General features: G+C 31.2%; 1 protein-coding gene and 1 long non-coding RNA gene across 2 annotated transcripts in view; both read right to left on the bottom strand.

Moving 5' to 3' along the window:
• Positions 1-16,284, bottom strand: part of LOC139482323 (zinc finger protein 45-like) — a 109,433-nt gene that overhangs the window by 84,183 nt on the left and 8,966 nt on the right. The gene's annotated exons all lie outside the window — the stretch shown is intronic.
• On the bottom strand, positions 2,441-7,560 carry LOC139482277 (uncharacterized). The gene is made up of 3 exons (XR_011654819.1): positions 7,371-7,560; positions 3,917-4,004; positions 2,441-3,221 (listed from the first exon to the last, which is right to left on the bottom strand). It is a non-coding gene; the product is annotated as an uncharacterized lncRNA (long non-coding RNA).

The raw sequence follows: 16,284 nt of genomic DNA, 5'->3' as shown, positions 1-16,284 counted from the left end.
TACCGTAAAAACAACATTTTGTTTTAAGCCAGTTGATATTAATTATATAATATTGAACTATTAATGAACCGGATATTCACTGAGTAGGTCATAAAAGGTTCTAATTGTGGTAAAATCATCTTTGTTGAAACTTTGTTGAAAAAACAAAAATTATGACCTGATCGGACTATAATGAAAATACTAAATAAGTGTTTTATTCGTATTTTTATACGTTTTTACGTTTTATTTAATATGACAATGACATGGGCATATACATACAAGAATAATTATCTTATTTTAAATAAAAATGTCACACTTTTATCTGACAATGAATGGACATTTAAATAACGTATTTTAAAGCACACAGGTGCAATCAAGATCGATTAAATGTACAAAGGTAATAAATCTGGCTAATCCGATTATGTTGTCACGCGTCATTAATTTTCAGTTCATCCGATGGGCAATAAACCAATTAACAGCCACGCGGTGTTGGGAGAGAATCTTTGGAGGAAATTGGGAGTAGAATCCGTGATTCGCGGTGTCACACCGCTACACTCGGAAATCGGTGATAAAAGTTTGCGATTACAAACTCTCTGGGCGTACTGTACATGACATTGTCATACCACATTTAATGTTTTAACATAGTTTAATACCCGATGAACTCTCATACATTCATGACATTGTCATATATCACAATTAACGTTTTAACATAGTTTAATTATTACCCGAATGACTCTCATACATTCATGACAGACATTTTCATACCACAATTAAAGTTTTAACATGGTTTTATACCCGAATGTACTCTCTCACACATACATGACATTGTCATATTACAATTAATGTTTTAACATAGTTTAATACCCGATGAACTCTCATACATTCATGACATTGTCATATATCACAATTAACGTTTTAACATAGTTTATTACCCGAATGAACTCTCATACATTCATGACAGACATTTTAATACCACAGTTAAAGTTTTAACATAGTTGGGGGTCATAGTTTATTACGATGAGAGAGTACATCCGGGAATTAAACTATGTTAAAACATTAATTGTGGTATGACACTATCATCAATGTATGAGAGAGTACATCCGGGAATTAAACTATGTTAAAACATTAATTGTGGTATGAAAATATCATCAATGTATGAGAGAGTACATCCGGGAATTAAACTATGTTAAAACATTAATTATGGTATGACAATATATTCAATGTATGAGAGAGTACATCCGGGAATTAAACTTTAATTCCCGGATGTACTCTCTCATACATTGATGATATTGTCATACCACAATTAATGTTTCGCTATAGATAAATTCACACTGTGACAGATGAACAAACTTTCACGAATATAATCCTTAAACAAATAAATAACATTCATTTGGTAAACAATATGTTATAAAATACAGTTCAACTTTTATCCTTTGCATTATCAAATATTTATACATGTACATGTAAATCACTTCAGAAGGGTTAGATTCTAATGAGTGCATCCACTACATATATCACAGTTTAAGGACTATCTCTATGTGTCCTATATATCTCTAGGTGTTCTTATACATTTCTAGATGTTCTATGAGTCATCATTTCGAATAATGTTTGGTCCATAATTTAAACCTCACACGTACAGAACTGGGGTATATAGATGAAAGAGTCTGTCAGTTCCCATTATCATACAAGTTCAACAGTCTCCGGGACAAGTTTGCAATTCCGCTGAGTGCAAAAGTTGTCACCTTAATTTTTGGAGTTAAGTCAAAACAAAGTTGATAACTTGGTTGGTATTGGTTCCCTGATATTTGTCCTAAAATTTTTTGGATCTAGCACCACTGTTGAAAAAGTTATGCCCCTTTTTTCAACAATATTTCCTCAGAGGAAAAGTACTTTTCCTCAAGGGAAATCAAATTTCCCTGAAGGAAAAAGATTTTTCCTCAAGGGAAATTGTTTTTTCCTCAAGGGAAAAAGATTTCCCTTAGGGAATTTGCTGCATAATTATTTCCTTTGAGGAAATTCTATTTCCTTAGAGGAAATTCTTTTTCCTTAGAGGAAATTCTTTTTCCTTAGAGGAAATTCTTTTTCCTTAGAGGAAATTCTTTTTCCTTAGAGGAAATTCTTTTTCCTTAGAGGAAATTCTTTTTCCTTTGAGGAAATTTGCAGCTTCAAATTTTCCTTGGAGGAAATACTTTTTCCTGTGAGGAAATTTGTAGCTTCAAATTTTCCTTGGAGGAAATACTTTTTCCTGTGAGGAAATTTTTGACAAACACTTTTCCTTGGAGGAAAATTCAAGACAACAAATTTCCTCTAGGGAAATCATTGTTCTTCAAATTTCCTCTAAGGAAATTTCTGAAGATCAAATTTCCCTTAAGGAAATGTTTTCCCTTATTTTTACTTGTTGAACATTTCTTCACTACACCATGTATACAAACAGTATGAATATAATTATTACAAGACTGTATAATTGATGCAAATGATATTTAAAACTTTAATAAATGTTTGACTCAACATTTTAATGACATTGAAAATAATACAGTCTGACTGTTTAGATCTAGGTATTGTTTATACTTTTTTTTATAAATTTAACTTTGATTTATAATTTTTTTTGGAGCAAATGCTTCTATTTTCTTTGTAATTGTTTCAATGCGATACATTAATAAGCAACCAATTTGAATGTCATACCATTTGTGGTGTTCTAAAGAATTTGTTTATATATTTGCAGATTAAATAATAAAATAAACACTTTTCGTGTTATTTTAAATTAGAATTTCTTCTGTTTCAGCTTGTGTACAGTTATTCAATCCACTACGTAAGAATTCAGTGAATACATTATTCCATTCACTAAACAATTCCCTTCAATTCTAAGAGAAATCATTTTTGCAAATTGTTCTTCAATGATCTTCTTCTGTATATTTGATATGAGGGAGCGAAGTAAATGAGTGGATAAAACTGGTGTTCCTTTTTTCAACAACAAAATAGTATTTGTTCAGCATTCTCCTTTCTTTTGATTAAGATATGTTGTTGCTTTTATGCAATAGTGTTTTTGTGTATCTATGATAGAACTCCATTTTGTTTATGGTCATTATCATGTGATAATGTTGAAATTTCCTATTTCTTTTTTGCAGGAAAGCACACATTCCATTTCAAATTAATCCAATTATGCACTATGTAAATAAATTTCAACTATAAGTTTCCTCTTCAGTAATGACCTATTGATCATGAAAACCAAGATGTCTGATCACCTATAAATACACAAAATAAACAAATAAAATTTTATAAATGGAGAGAGAAACAGCAATAAATGTTTTTCATGTGTATCTTTCCTTATTAAAATACATTAAGTAAACTTGAACTCGAGAAAAATAAATAACTGCGATGTAGACTAGAAAGTATAAAATGCCAAATAAAGTATTCACGAAAAATTAGTTGATTTACAGAAGTCAAGTCCGTGTTTGCATGAAATTTACATCATTGGTTGTCTGGTGGAGAGTTGTCTTATTGGCAATCATACCACATCTTATTTTTATATAACCTTGCCATATTCCTATTGTGCCTGTCCAAAGTTCAGAGCCTGTAGCTTTTGTCAGTTTAGTCTGACACTAAAATTTAGTGGTTGTTGTTGTTGTTGTTTCATACCGGTCATATTTATTTTTTGTAATTTATTTTGTTATAAACTAGGCAATTACCATGATTAGTTTTACAGTTTGGATTGTTTCAATGTTTCATCTTTAGGTCTTTTATAGCTGCCTACTTTGACTATAGTATAGGGTATGGATTTTCTCATTATTGAAGGTTGTAACAGGCCTACAATTGCTTTCTCAAAGCCATGATAGTTTTCATATTTAATATACCACATCTTTTAATTTTTATAGTAATCATGATACTAGTAATCATCTTTCAAGTTCAATAACTTTTTTAAAATTAAAAGGTGCCTTACCATTTAGGTTTAGTTGGCTTCTGCAAATTTTACATTGCCTATCATTTCTGCTGTATATAATTTCTCTGTATCTTCTATAGTTCTTGTCCTATACATAAAAGAGTAAAAGTTGAATGACATCTTGCATCAATTTTTTTTCTCTGTTTAATGTACATTATGTATATTAATGTGTGTTTAATAAAAATCTAAACCATGAGTGCTTGATAAGCTTCTTGCCCTTATAGCTGGTCTTTAAGCTTTAAATGAATTTTAATGATCGACTAAAAAACTATGAGCACTGTGCAAATAAGACCCCTGCCCTCCAAAAAAAACAAAACATGCACAAACAGTGGTATTTATTGACATAGAACATGTATATAATTTGGCTCCATTTATAGATATATATCTCAAGTGACTATAAGTTTAAGGCTGTGATTTTTTTAACAAATCCATAAATTTCTAAAACCTTTCAAAGTTTTTGAAAATGGACAATTTTAAAATAACTTTGCAACAACTAAAGTTCCTTAACTCTGCATCTTATAAAAAAATATACATGATAAATAGGGAATGATACTCCAGCTTGCATATTATTCAAAGTTTTAAAGGGGCACTAGCTGTCAAATTCATTGTAACCGATTTGACTCAAATTCTCATATTTGGTTTATAACAATGTAAAACATTTATCCAAACTATCAAAAGTCTAAAATAAACAGTTTACAGAGCATGGGGTAGATTATATATAGGTTCGTTTCGTGTGTATTTTAGTCCAGACGCCATCTAATTAACTATCGATTTGACCTCAGATGACCATATAAGCGATGTAAACAAAAAAAAAGATACGAATAGATTAAACCAACACGTGCAATTGTATTTTTATAGGTCTGTTTGATTTTATTTTATAGATTAAAAATAGATGTTTCTCATTCTTTTTAACCATATAAGAATGATTTTATGTGCATCGAATTAGTAATCAAATGGTTTACCGTAGTTTCACTTTCGTTGTTGACATTCTTTTTCTTTAAATAACCTGTACACGTACAATGCATGCGTTGTCAATCTCTAGTTAGGGGTTAACTTGAAGTTCACATGAATACCGGTTAGCATGATGATGACGTTTTCACTTGCAAGTGAATCAGTCAAAAATTATGTTTAATCGCTTATTTCAACAAAATTAAAGGAAATTGATTGCTAAAAGCAAATTATTATTTCATTATTCCAATTTGATTAATGATTGATCTAAAAAAAATCATACTTTATTTTTTTATATATATCGTAGCTAGTGCCCCTTTAAAGGAACATAACTGAAGAACGGTAAAAGTTTTACTACCAAAATTTGAAATTGATCTGATTAAAATTGTGATAAAAAGTATTTTTTTAAAGTTTAATAAAATTTGGTTGAGGGAAACTCAAGTTAGAAGGCCGAAACATTTTTTTCCATTTTTAAAGAACATAACTATAGAATTTAGTAAAAGAGACACTACCAAAATTCAAACTTAATCTGTATTTTGTGATGATAAGCATTGTGTATTGATTTCATAACATTTGGTTGAGACAAACTAAATTTTAGAGAACAGGAAACCAAAAATTCAGCATATTTTCCCCATTTCTAAAGGGGCATAACTCTGATACTCTAGTACAGTAACACTGACATCACCAAAATTCAAACTTGATATGAGAATTGTGATAACAAGCTTTTGTAAAAGTTTAATTGAATTTGGTTGAGGCAAACTAAAGTACTGTAAGAGAACAAAAAACAACTTTGGGACAGACGGACAAACGATCTGACAAGTGTTAAACATTATGCCCCCTCCACTTTGGGTCATAACAATAAAAAGGGAGTTTGTCAAGATATAAAAACAATTCACCAAAGTTTCATAAAAATTTGTGAAAGCATTCTTGAGACTATCCTAATCCCAAGTCATGATAGTACAATGACATAAATCAGATTTTTTTTTAAATTAAAAGGAAAATTATCATGTTTTTGTTATACAAAAATAATTCACCAAGTTTCATGAAAATTGCTCAAAGCATTATTAACAGTATACGTACTGGAAAAATCCCCCCTTTTATGAATAAAATCCCTAACTTTAAATTAAAAATTTAAAATCCATAAAAATTAAAAAGGAGCTTAATTATCATGATTATATCAATAGATAATTCACCAAAGTATTATGAAAATTTTATGATTAATGTATTCTAATTCCAAGACTATCTAAGACATGGTTTGTTTGAATTAAAAAAGTTGGAATAAAGTACCTGCTAGAATTCAGGAGAATTAGACCAAACAGACTATCTTCTAGATTATCAGACAATTGACTGTACATAGAAAAGGAATTTTCTTTTTTCTTTTTTCTTATTTAGCTATTTGTTATCTCTGTCCTTAATATATACTGAACTAAGCCATTTTTTCACATATTTTTTTTGTTTTTTCTCTCTTGTGACTTGTTATTTAACATAACAAAAAAAAAACAAAGGCAATGAAAGAGAAACGGACAATGCCAAGGCAAAACATAAGATGCAGAAAAGAAAAACAAAACAAAACACTAAGCAACACCAACATCACCAAAAAACTAGTGTTGAATTCATGTGCTCAGTCAGTCAGTGAGAGTTCGCAGATCCTGACCTACTATATCTATGCTTAAAAACCTAAAAATCATATAGTTCTTAACATATTTTGTAAATTTATACTTGATTAAAATGTTGTCATAAATAGCATAGACACCTCTGAGTTTTGAGAACCACATGTGTTAATTGTGCGAGTATAATCATTGATAATCATGCACAAGATTGACTTTTAAAAGCCTATATATATTGAAATTTTCTGAAAATATTGCATGCATTTATTAATATGACCAATTTCAAGAAATGCACAAAGATGTGAGATGATTTATATAATTGTAATTTCAGGAATTTACAGTAAAGGCTTTTATCCTCACTGCATTTTGCACTTTTCCTAATTCAGGAGCCAGAAGTTATGGCCTTTGTGACCTTTGTATGATTTTTATTTTAGTTTCTTTTTTTTATATTGAAGAGTTTAGTATGACGTCCATTATCACTCAACTATTATACATTTTTGTTTAATGGCAAGCTAAAGCTCACAGGCACGGATCCAGGGGGGGCTGAAGGTTGGACATGTTGGAACCCCCCTTTCTTTATTGGACGATCAATGCATTTGAATGGGGACATGCAGTTGGACACCCCCCCCCCCAAAAAAAAAAATTGTCCTGGGTTAGGAACCCCTCCTTTATATGACTAGATCCACCCCAGTCTCAGGTTGCGGAATTTCTCGTTGCAATGAAGACCCATCGGTGACCTATGGCTGTTATCTGCTCTTTGGTCATGTTGTTATCTCTTTGATACATTCCCCATTTCCATTTCCATTTTCTTTTCGGTTCTATTATAAATATTAGAAACGAGTTTGGCGCCTTTACAAAAATATAATTGTCTGTGCTGATAGGGGAGTATGTGTGCATACCAATATTTAAATTTTCTAGGCCTTCTTTTTGAATATTTTGTGCATTTCTTGGTAAAATACTGTCAGACCTCGAGTGCTGTTGTTTTACAAAAACGGTCAAGTAATGTAGGGGAAAGAAACTAACTAAAAAGACCAAAATAAGCCACAACTAATGGGGGTCTCATTGGGGGTTCTGTTCACGGATCCCGCTTAGTTTCTACTTATTTTTTTAGATTCTCGCATGATGCCATCCCGCGTACACTATGTAAGTGAACAATTCTGCTATTTTTGTAATTTCCCATGTCCCGCTAAACTTCATTTCGCGTTTTCACGACACAATAATTTGAGGGAGGATAGGACCTTTATCGGGACTGCGGGGTCGGGTGTTTTTAAGCTCTGGATTTCGGGATTGACCCTTTCGGGATACGATAATTCTTTTTTTCGAATTTCGGGACCTCTGGATTTCGTGTTTTTTAAGCCCGGGATTTCGGGATTTCGTGTTTTTAAGATCGGGATTTCGGGATCAGTACCCCTCCTACCCTCCCTCATAGTGTCACGTTTACAAAAAATACGTCTCGACAATCCCGAGTCCCGCTCAGACCCCCATTATAGGTACATAATGAATAGTTTTACTATGTAGTCAGTAGTCGGGTCAAATACACATGTATACACTTTTAGACGACCTTAGATTCATTTCACAGCGAAAATACTCATTAATGTTGAACATTTTAGATCACTGTACATTTAGATTTTATAACTTTTAAAATAAAGACCATATAGATTTAAGATCATTTAATCGAAAGATTATAATTTGTCAATGCGCAACTGTAACCAGGTACTGCATTTTTGTTTGCATGCGTTAAGTTAAAAGTGCCGGGAATAGAAAAGCAAGTTAAACTTCTCATCTGGACTTTTTAATAAGTCTGTATACCGGACCTCTTCTCTATTTTGGGATTGAAAAAAAATCTAAAGTTAAAAATGCGGTTTTGAGCCTATTTCTTCTTTTTAATTTGGTAACACGTTAAGCCATTAGTGACACTAATATGGTATATTACCAATAATAAGGCCATATATTTCGGTGTGTAGAAATACCGCAAAAGATATCTTAGTGCACTAAGAAGAAAGTTTTTTCATGAAGGACACTAAAACGATGTTTTAAGATCACAGCGAACATGAATATAAGAGGATATGATTAAATACCTCAAATCTATAAAGTTAGGTATCAATAGATTTTGTAATTTTGAAGTTAAATGACTTTTTAATCAACGCCTGCCACTCGCCACGTGACCAACGGTTTATTGCAGATTCCCGAATCATCATGTTCAATCAACCTAATCCAATAAACAATTGTCTTTTGATCGTTACTTATTGATTAATCAATGGTTGTTAACCTAACGATTTAGCGTGGTATAAATTCAAGTTTATGAAAGAAAAATAAAAAATAAATTTTGTGTTTTAAAACTTTGCCTTTGTTATATATATTTAGTTTTTAAGGAAATTGCTATGCAAGCTTTTTTTTTTTATTTAAAGAACCCTATTTTGAGATAAAAATTGAGAAACAAATGCTTTTGATATTTCATTTCCTTACTAACAACACAAGAGTTTACATACTATCATTATTCCTTGAAAGACATTTGAGAGTATGTGGTGTCCATGGGGTTCTTCAAAATCCGATTACAGAAGTAACATATAGAAAAACTCCAAGAGGTAAAATTATATTACGTTTTAAAAAGAGAATTATAGAATAAATCATAACTGTAATCTATGAACGATAACTTTAAACTGGTGTCAATGCTTTTTTTTTTTAACAATTCATCTTTATTTCAACAATTGAAGATGAATACCATTTTATTTTATAATGTAATAAGCACTATGGGCAGGCGCGGATCCAGAGCATGAAGTGGGGGTTTGGGGAGGGGTTATGTGAGAAATGTTTAAAACACTAGAGAAGTTTTCATGTTATACCAAACCATATGTTTTTCAATAAATGGCACACTTTTTGTTCATCCGGCATATGGTTACTCTAAATAAAATTTTAAGTATTAATTTTATAAGGTTAATTATTTGATTACAGATCGTATCTACCCGTTTTGCAATTGTTGTATCACTCTAAGGGAGGCTAATAAAGATATATATAATAAAATATAGAGATAGCAGCCTTGGATTGTCTTAATTAAATCCTTTGGTCCTCTAATTATCAAGTTACCCTCTGGCCAATGTTATTATGACTTGTGTATATTTAAAGAAGTGTAGCGACAACGTGTCACCCTATTCAGTGCTAGATATTCAAATTATAGTAAAGATAACATTAAAACAAGAAGTGGTTAATACAAAAAATATTTTAAGATTTTCAACCGGGGGTGGGGGGGGGGAGGCTCGCTTTAACCCCCTAAATCCGCTAATGATGTGGGAAAATTAAATTAATTAGTTAACTTAATCATATGACTCTTAAGCCCGTTCTGCCATTATTAAGAAACGCTAAAGAACGGAAATGTATGATTTTAAGATTTGGAAATAAATGAAATTGGTGTCACAAATGGTATGTCTGCTTGTATTTAAAATATTTTATAAATAGATATAATGCTCATATACATAATTATTAACGGTTGTTTTACTTCGCTTATTTATAGCATTTAACAAATAACTTCGTATTCCTATTTTCGGCATCAAATAAAAATAATGGAATAAATATATTTTAAAAGACAAGGAAAGTGAATTAAAAAATATATACAACAAAAATAAGCGAAAGGAGATGTGGTACGGCTGTCAATGAAACACCTATCCACAAAAGTTAAAAATGAAGAAGATGTCAGAAATAAATTGGTCATAATTTATTTACAGTCTAAAACATCGAAGGGACTAAACATCAACCTATACATATTTATACTTGTAATGCATTTGTATATAAACATCGAATCAGAAATATGTTCCTTTCCTAAACATGTTTAAAAACATTGCTGTGATAGTTATCAAAAGTACCAGGATTATAATTTAGTACGCCAGACGCGCGTTTCGTCTACACAAGACTCATCAGTAACGCTCAAATCGAAATATTGATAAATGGCATAGTTCTTAACATTAGAAAAATGAATGAAGTATTGGCAACTGGACGTTAAGCAACCAAATATCAATCCTCACTTTTCCGTGAAGTGTTCACAATTATTTGTCTTTTTAAAATTAAAAGGATGAAAAATCCCAAACTGAAAAGAGTTGAAAATACGCTATTAATTTAGAAGTAAAAAATATAGCAGACAGAATAAATACGGCAAAAACAAACAAATGAAAAAAAAATAGAGAACAATTTGAAATACCATATACATGTTTAATCAGTATACTAGTAGATTATTCACGGGCCAAGGTTGAGCGAACATGAATTGCTATTGATTATACTAAAGGTGACAATCAACTTTTTGAGGCACGTGTCGAGAAAACATTAGAAAAAATATAATTTAAAATTATGAAAGGAGTAGGTCCTTAGTGCACATTTTTGTTCTTAGTGCACTAAGGAGGTCCTTTGCCACTGGTATTAAAGAGATAATAGTAACTGCAATTACGATTATCCCAATATGGCGACGGTAGATATAGGTAAAATCTTTACACTCATTTTTCTTAAATGTAGTATGCTTTTGTCAATAGTTACTCAGCTGCAAGGTTTATCTATACCATTACATCATATTTGAATCGTAACGGTGCACTGGAATCGTCTGAGCGCTTTGAAAATTGCCGTTGAAAAATTCGGTATGATAATCGTAACTCTATGGTATTTTTCTTCTTTGATAATCGTAATTTTCTTTATCGGATAATAGTAACTGAAACATAATAAATGTGTCTTTCAGCATTTCAATGGTATTTTGTGTGTTAAAAATGCAAATGTCAAGTTTAACGATGACATAAACGCATATAAAAATAAATGAAGAAACTTATGTACAGGTTAATATCTAGGACAAATTTACCTATATATATATATATATATATATATATATATACAGTCATGGGACTAAAGTGAGTTCCCAGTAAAAAAAAGTCCTATCATTTCAACTTGTATATCTATTTATAACTGACAACAATATGCATAACCTTTTAGTTTAAACATATTTTACTTGCAAAAGTAGCAAAAGGGATTGGACACAAGTTATAACAACATTAGAGACGTCCTCTCCCAATATAAATATAAACACAAAGTACATTAGATAATGGCGAAAAAAACACAACATAGTAGTAATGCATGTAATACATACTTCAAACAAAAATTAGAAATAAAAAGAAAAAAGAAAAAAAAAATACAATATAATAAGGAATAATAATGAAACAACTAGACTGAAGTGAAAGGTTGTAAAGTAGAAATTTAGAATGTTAATTGACTGCTTTAAATCTTTGTGTTATTCTGATATAAGATTGTACGGACTCAAAATGTCTTTGTTTTGCTGAAAAGAAAGGTCACCGTCACCAGCTAAAAGAAGCTCAATGGATATAGCATAACTTTCTAATTTTGAAAACAGTATTTCTCTGGCTTCGTTGTGAAGAGCGCACTGTAAAAAATAGTGTATACTATCCTCAACAGGGTGGCCACAGCTGCATGCGGGACTGGGTTTAATATTAACACGATGTAAATCTGAATTTAAAGAACTGCACATATTTCTCAAACGTGTATGAATGATATTAATTTTCTATCCCCACAACTAAAATAGGAAGGTGGCTGTATCAATTTGGACTTCATCTTTCGTTTAAAAATATTTATGTTTTGGACGTACGTATGTCGGGGGGAAGGCTATTCCATTCAAAAGTAGTGGATGGGAAAAAAGGATTTTCTAGTTATGTCTAGTCTATAACCGGGTACTACATAATTATTACTGTTTCCCAAATCGTAGTTAGATACTTGACCAAAAAGCGGGGGCATTAAATCACAGAGATAATCAGGGGCAGTCTCATTATGTATAGAATAGAACATATTGAGCATTCTGGATTTTCTTCTGTTCACAAGCAATTGCCAGCCAGTTTCAAAATATATAGCTTCCCGACTAGCAAACACGGGCAACCCAGTTACTAACCTCCCTGCTTCTAACTGAACATGTTCTAAATTGTCGGCTTCTTGTTGAGTACAACCATCCCATAACTCACATGCATATTCCATAACGGGTCTTATAAAAGTTAAATATATACGAGCAAGATAATTTCTATTCAATACATATTTCAATTTTTTAAGAACATTTAATCTCGTGCTTGCACACTTTAAAATATTTTCTATATGTGTATGGAATTTATCATTGGAATCAAAAGTAATCCCTAAGTGTTTATGACAGGAGACAAATTCTACTAATTGGTTTTGAAATTCTATTTCAATATCGTCTGGGGAAGTATGACAGGAGAATATCACAGCCTTTGTCTTATTAGGGTTAAAGTTAATAAGCCAATCTTTAGACCATACTGAAATTTGTTCTAAATCGCTATTTAAGACATCCTCTATAGTGTAAGGGTTATTGCTGGAATAAGAAAGAGATGTATCATCAGCAAACAATCGAGTTAGACTTGTCAAATTATCAGCTATGTCATTTACATAAATATGAAATAGTAGGGGACCTAATACAGAGCCTTGCGGAACTCCTGCATTAGTATTATCAAAAGGCGAATAGGCATTTGAAACGAAAACGCTTTGTTTTCTATTTGAAATATAACTTTCAAACCATTTATACAGATTTCCATCAATACCATACGCTTTTAGTTTTATTAAGAGGCCACTATGCCATACCCTATCAAAAGCTTTCGAGGTATCACATAATATAAGAGATGTTATACAGCGATCATCAAGTGACATGCATATCCTATAATAAATTTCTATTAGCTGGTGAACCTTTTGATATATACATGTACCTGTTAAAGATACGGAAAATGAAGCAGCTGTCGAGACAGCTATTGTGGTAAGTAGATATTTTGATTTTTTTCAAAGTTTCAATGTTGTGTGCGCGTTTAAGTCCGTTTTTGTTTGTTTTTTTTAGGGGGAGGGGGAGGGGGATTAGCTATATCCCATATCCCAAAAGTGCAATCCTTTCAATTCATTGCACAAAATGAAAGTCACGTATACCACATTTTCATATGTCATATATATGTTTTGCCTCCAATATCACGTTTATATTAAAATTCTGCGCGAAATGAACAAAAGTTTCCGTCAATAACTTTATAACTGCATTATCGGATTTAACAGTTGATACCTTTATCGGTAGATATGAGTGTTCATATTTCCCTTTTCCTTATAATTCAATAAATATAGCCGTCCATTTTTTCCCCTTTGATTCCCTTTTTTCTATTTTATACTGATATAATATATGATTTTAAAAATTTACTTCAAATGTTTTGATCAAATACCCATGTATTTTAGGACGTTTCTTTAAACAGTGTGTATGGTAAAGGATCTAAAATAGTTACAGTTTATTGTTACTATTGTTTATTGTGACTTTTGTTTATTGTTACTTTTGTTTATAGTTACTTTTGTTTTTTTGTTTTTTTAGCCTTACCTATAGTCTTAATACGAAGCACTTGACGGACTGAAAAAAACACACACAAATATGTATATTGATAAATTACATCAGAAGGCATAACATGTACATCATCACAGTCGGAACTTGTTTAATTACAAAGATTTTTATAGATTTTACAACAAATATTTTGTGCTTCAGAAAAATACATGACATTTAATAGAAAATAACTTATTGTATGGCAAGTATGCAAATACAAAAATGTTCCTTGTTTAGTACCTTCAATATTTGTCTCTACAATATCTTCCATGCATATGTATGCATCATACTTTTCATATACCGAGTATTTAAGAATTTTCAAATTAGTTTGTTTCTAATATTGCGGAATATGCGTTATTTTATTCTCCACTTTGCAGTCATTCTTTGAATAAGTATTCCTTGTAAGACAATTTAAAGCCACATCAACTTCAATTCTTCATTTTCGGGCTTTTGGCCAAACTATAAGAGAACACAAATCCATGTTTGTCAAAGAACTCCACATTACTTAATTTCATAATACACAAAAAATCCCAACCTTTCTCTATTCTTATATAGCATTAACTGTTTAAAGGATGTCATATTGTTATAATTCAAAATTAAATTTGTGTTGTTTATAGTTATTTTCTGAGATATCGAAATTTCAGTGACAGTCATGAAGTAGCTAAAATGCCAAAAAAAATATGGTATGATTAACAACGAGACAACTTTCCACAAGAGACCAACATGACTCAGATATTAACAAAAATAGGTCACCGTACGGCCTTCAACAATGAGCAAAGACCATACGGCATAGACAGCTATAAAAGGCTCCGAAATGACAATGTAAAACACTTTAGACGAGAAAACTAACGGCATTATTTATTAAAAAAACTAAATTTTATGATATACTAGTATGTAGATATAGGAAGATGTGGTGTGAGTGCCAATGAGACATGCAACTCTCTATCCAAATAACAATTTATAAAAAGGTAAACCATTATAGGTCAATGTACGGCCTTCAACACGGAGCCTTGGCTCACACCGAACAACAAGCTATAAAGGGCCCCAAAATTACTAGTGTAAAAAAACAATAGCATAACATCACAACATAGAAAAACACACGTTAAAATATCAATTGGCAGACTTAACTCAATCAAAAAACATAAATTAATACACATATGTAGCTGTTTTCCTAAGAACTGTTAATAATATATGCATAAAAAGAAATGTCATAAGATGTTGGAACGTTTCGTAAATAATTCATCGACATAACTTCATTATATGCTATTAGATATATGTTTTAAGTGTCAATATCAATAAAACACTTTCCAGTTACGATTATCTTTCCATTTTTAAATACCATAATTACGATTATCTTTTTTTCCGAGTTACGATTATCATCCCGAATTTTTCGACGGCAATTTTCAAAGCGCTTAGACTAATCCAGTGCACCTTTACGATTCAAATATGATGTACTGGTATAGATAAACCTTGCAGCTGAGTAACTATTGACAAAAGCATGCTACATTTAAGAAAAATGAGTGTAAAGATTTTACCTATATCTACCGTCGCCATATTGGGATAATCGTAATTGCAGTTACTATTATCTCTTTAATACCAGTGTTTGCGGTGTTTCTACGGACCCCATATATTTGAAGCTGTTCAAAATTCTGTACATTAAAGGTACGTGTATCAGATCGGACAATAATTTTCATATATATAAAAAGAATTACTGTATAAGTTATCTAGTATGAAATATGTCCACTGGACCGACCGTGTAAGTGCTATATATATTATATCATGTATATAGCCAGTCAAAAAGATGTGGTATGATTGCCAATGAGACAACTATCCACAAAAGACCAAAATGACACAAACATTAACAACTATAGGTCACACAAGGTCGTTAAAAACTTCCATTTGTTGTTGTCCACTGAAAATAAGCTCATAAAAACACGAATCCCCGTTTACTCAATTCCACCTTTATTTGTTAATATTTCTTTATCTTTTTCTTTTGATTTTATCATATCTTTTTTGTGAAATATTTTGTGTGGTCGAACATGAAATTGCCTCCGATGCTACAAAGAAAATTTGTTTAATGTCATCTGTTGCAATATATGCTAAGTACTACACGTGGACAGGATGTTCCCCAGAAAATAAGTTATACACACCCCGATATAACCCCGAGGGTACACGCTACTGTCATATGGAAAATTACTGGGTCACCTGTAAGATGGTAATCAGCCATGCAACTAATTAGGTTACTGACCATGTCACTTCAATTTAAAAAGTTTATCGTTAGATATCAAAATGATAAATTCATTTTAATTAAAAATTTAAGAACTAAAGGATTTATCATTAAAATGAAGTGAAATAATTCAACCAAATCGTATATAGATTATATACATATTTTTTTTTTTATCTATGCCGGAAAGAATTGAAAAACT

The sequence above is a fragment of the Mytilus edulis genome, chromosome 7 (assembly GCF_963676685.1).
Source record: "Mytilus edulis chromosome 7, xbMytEdul2.2, whole genome shotgun sequence".
NCBI classification, from domain to species: domain Eukaryota; kingdom Metazoa; phylum Mollusca; class Bivalvia; order Mytilida; family Mytilidae; genus Mytilus; species Mytilus edulis.
This window is presented reverse-complemented; position numbering and strand designations above follow the sequence as displayed.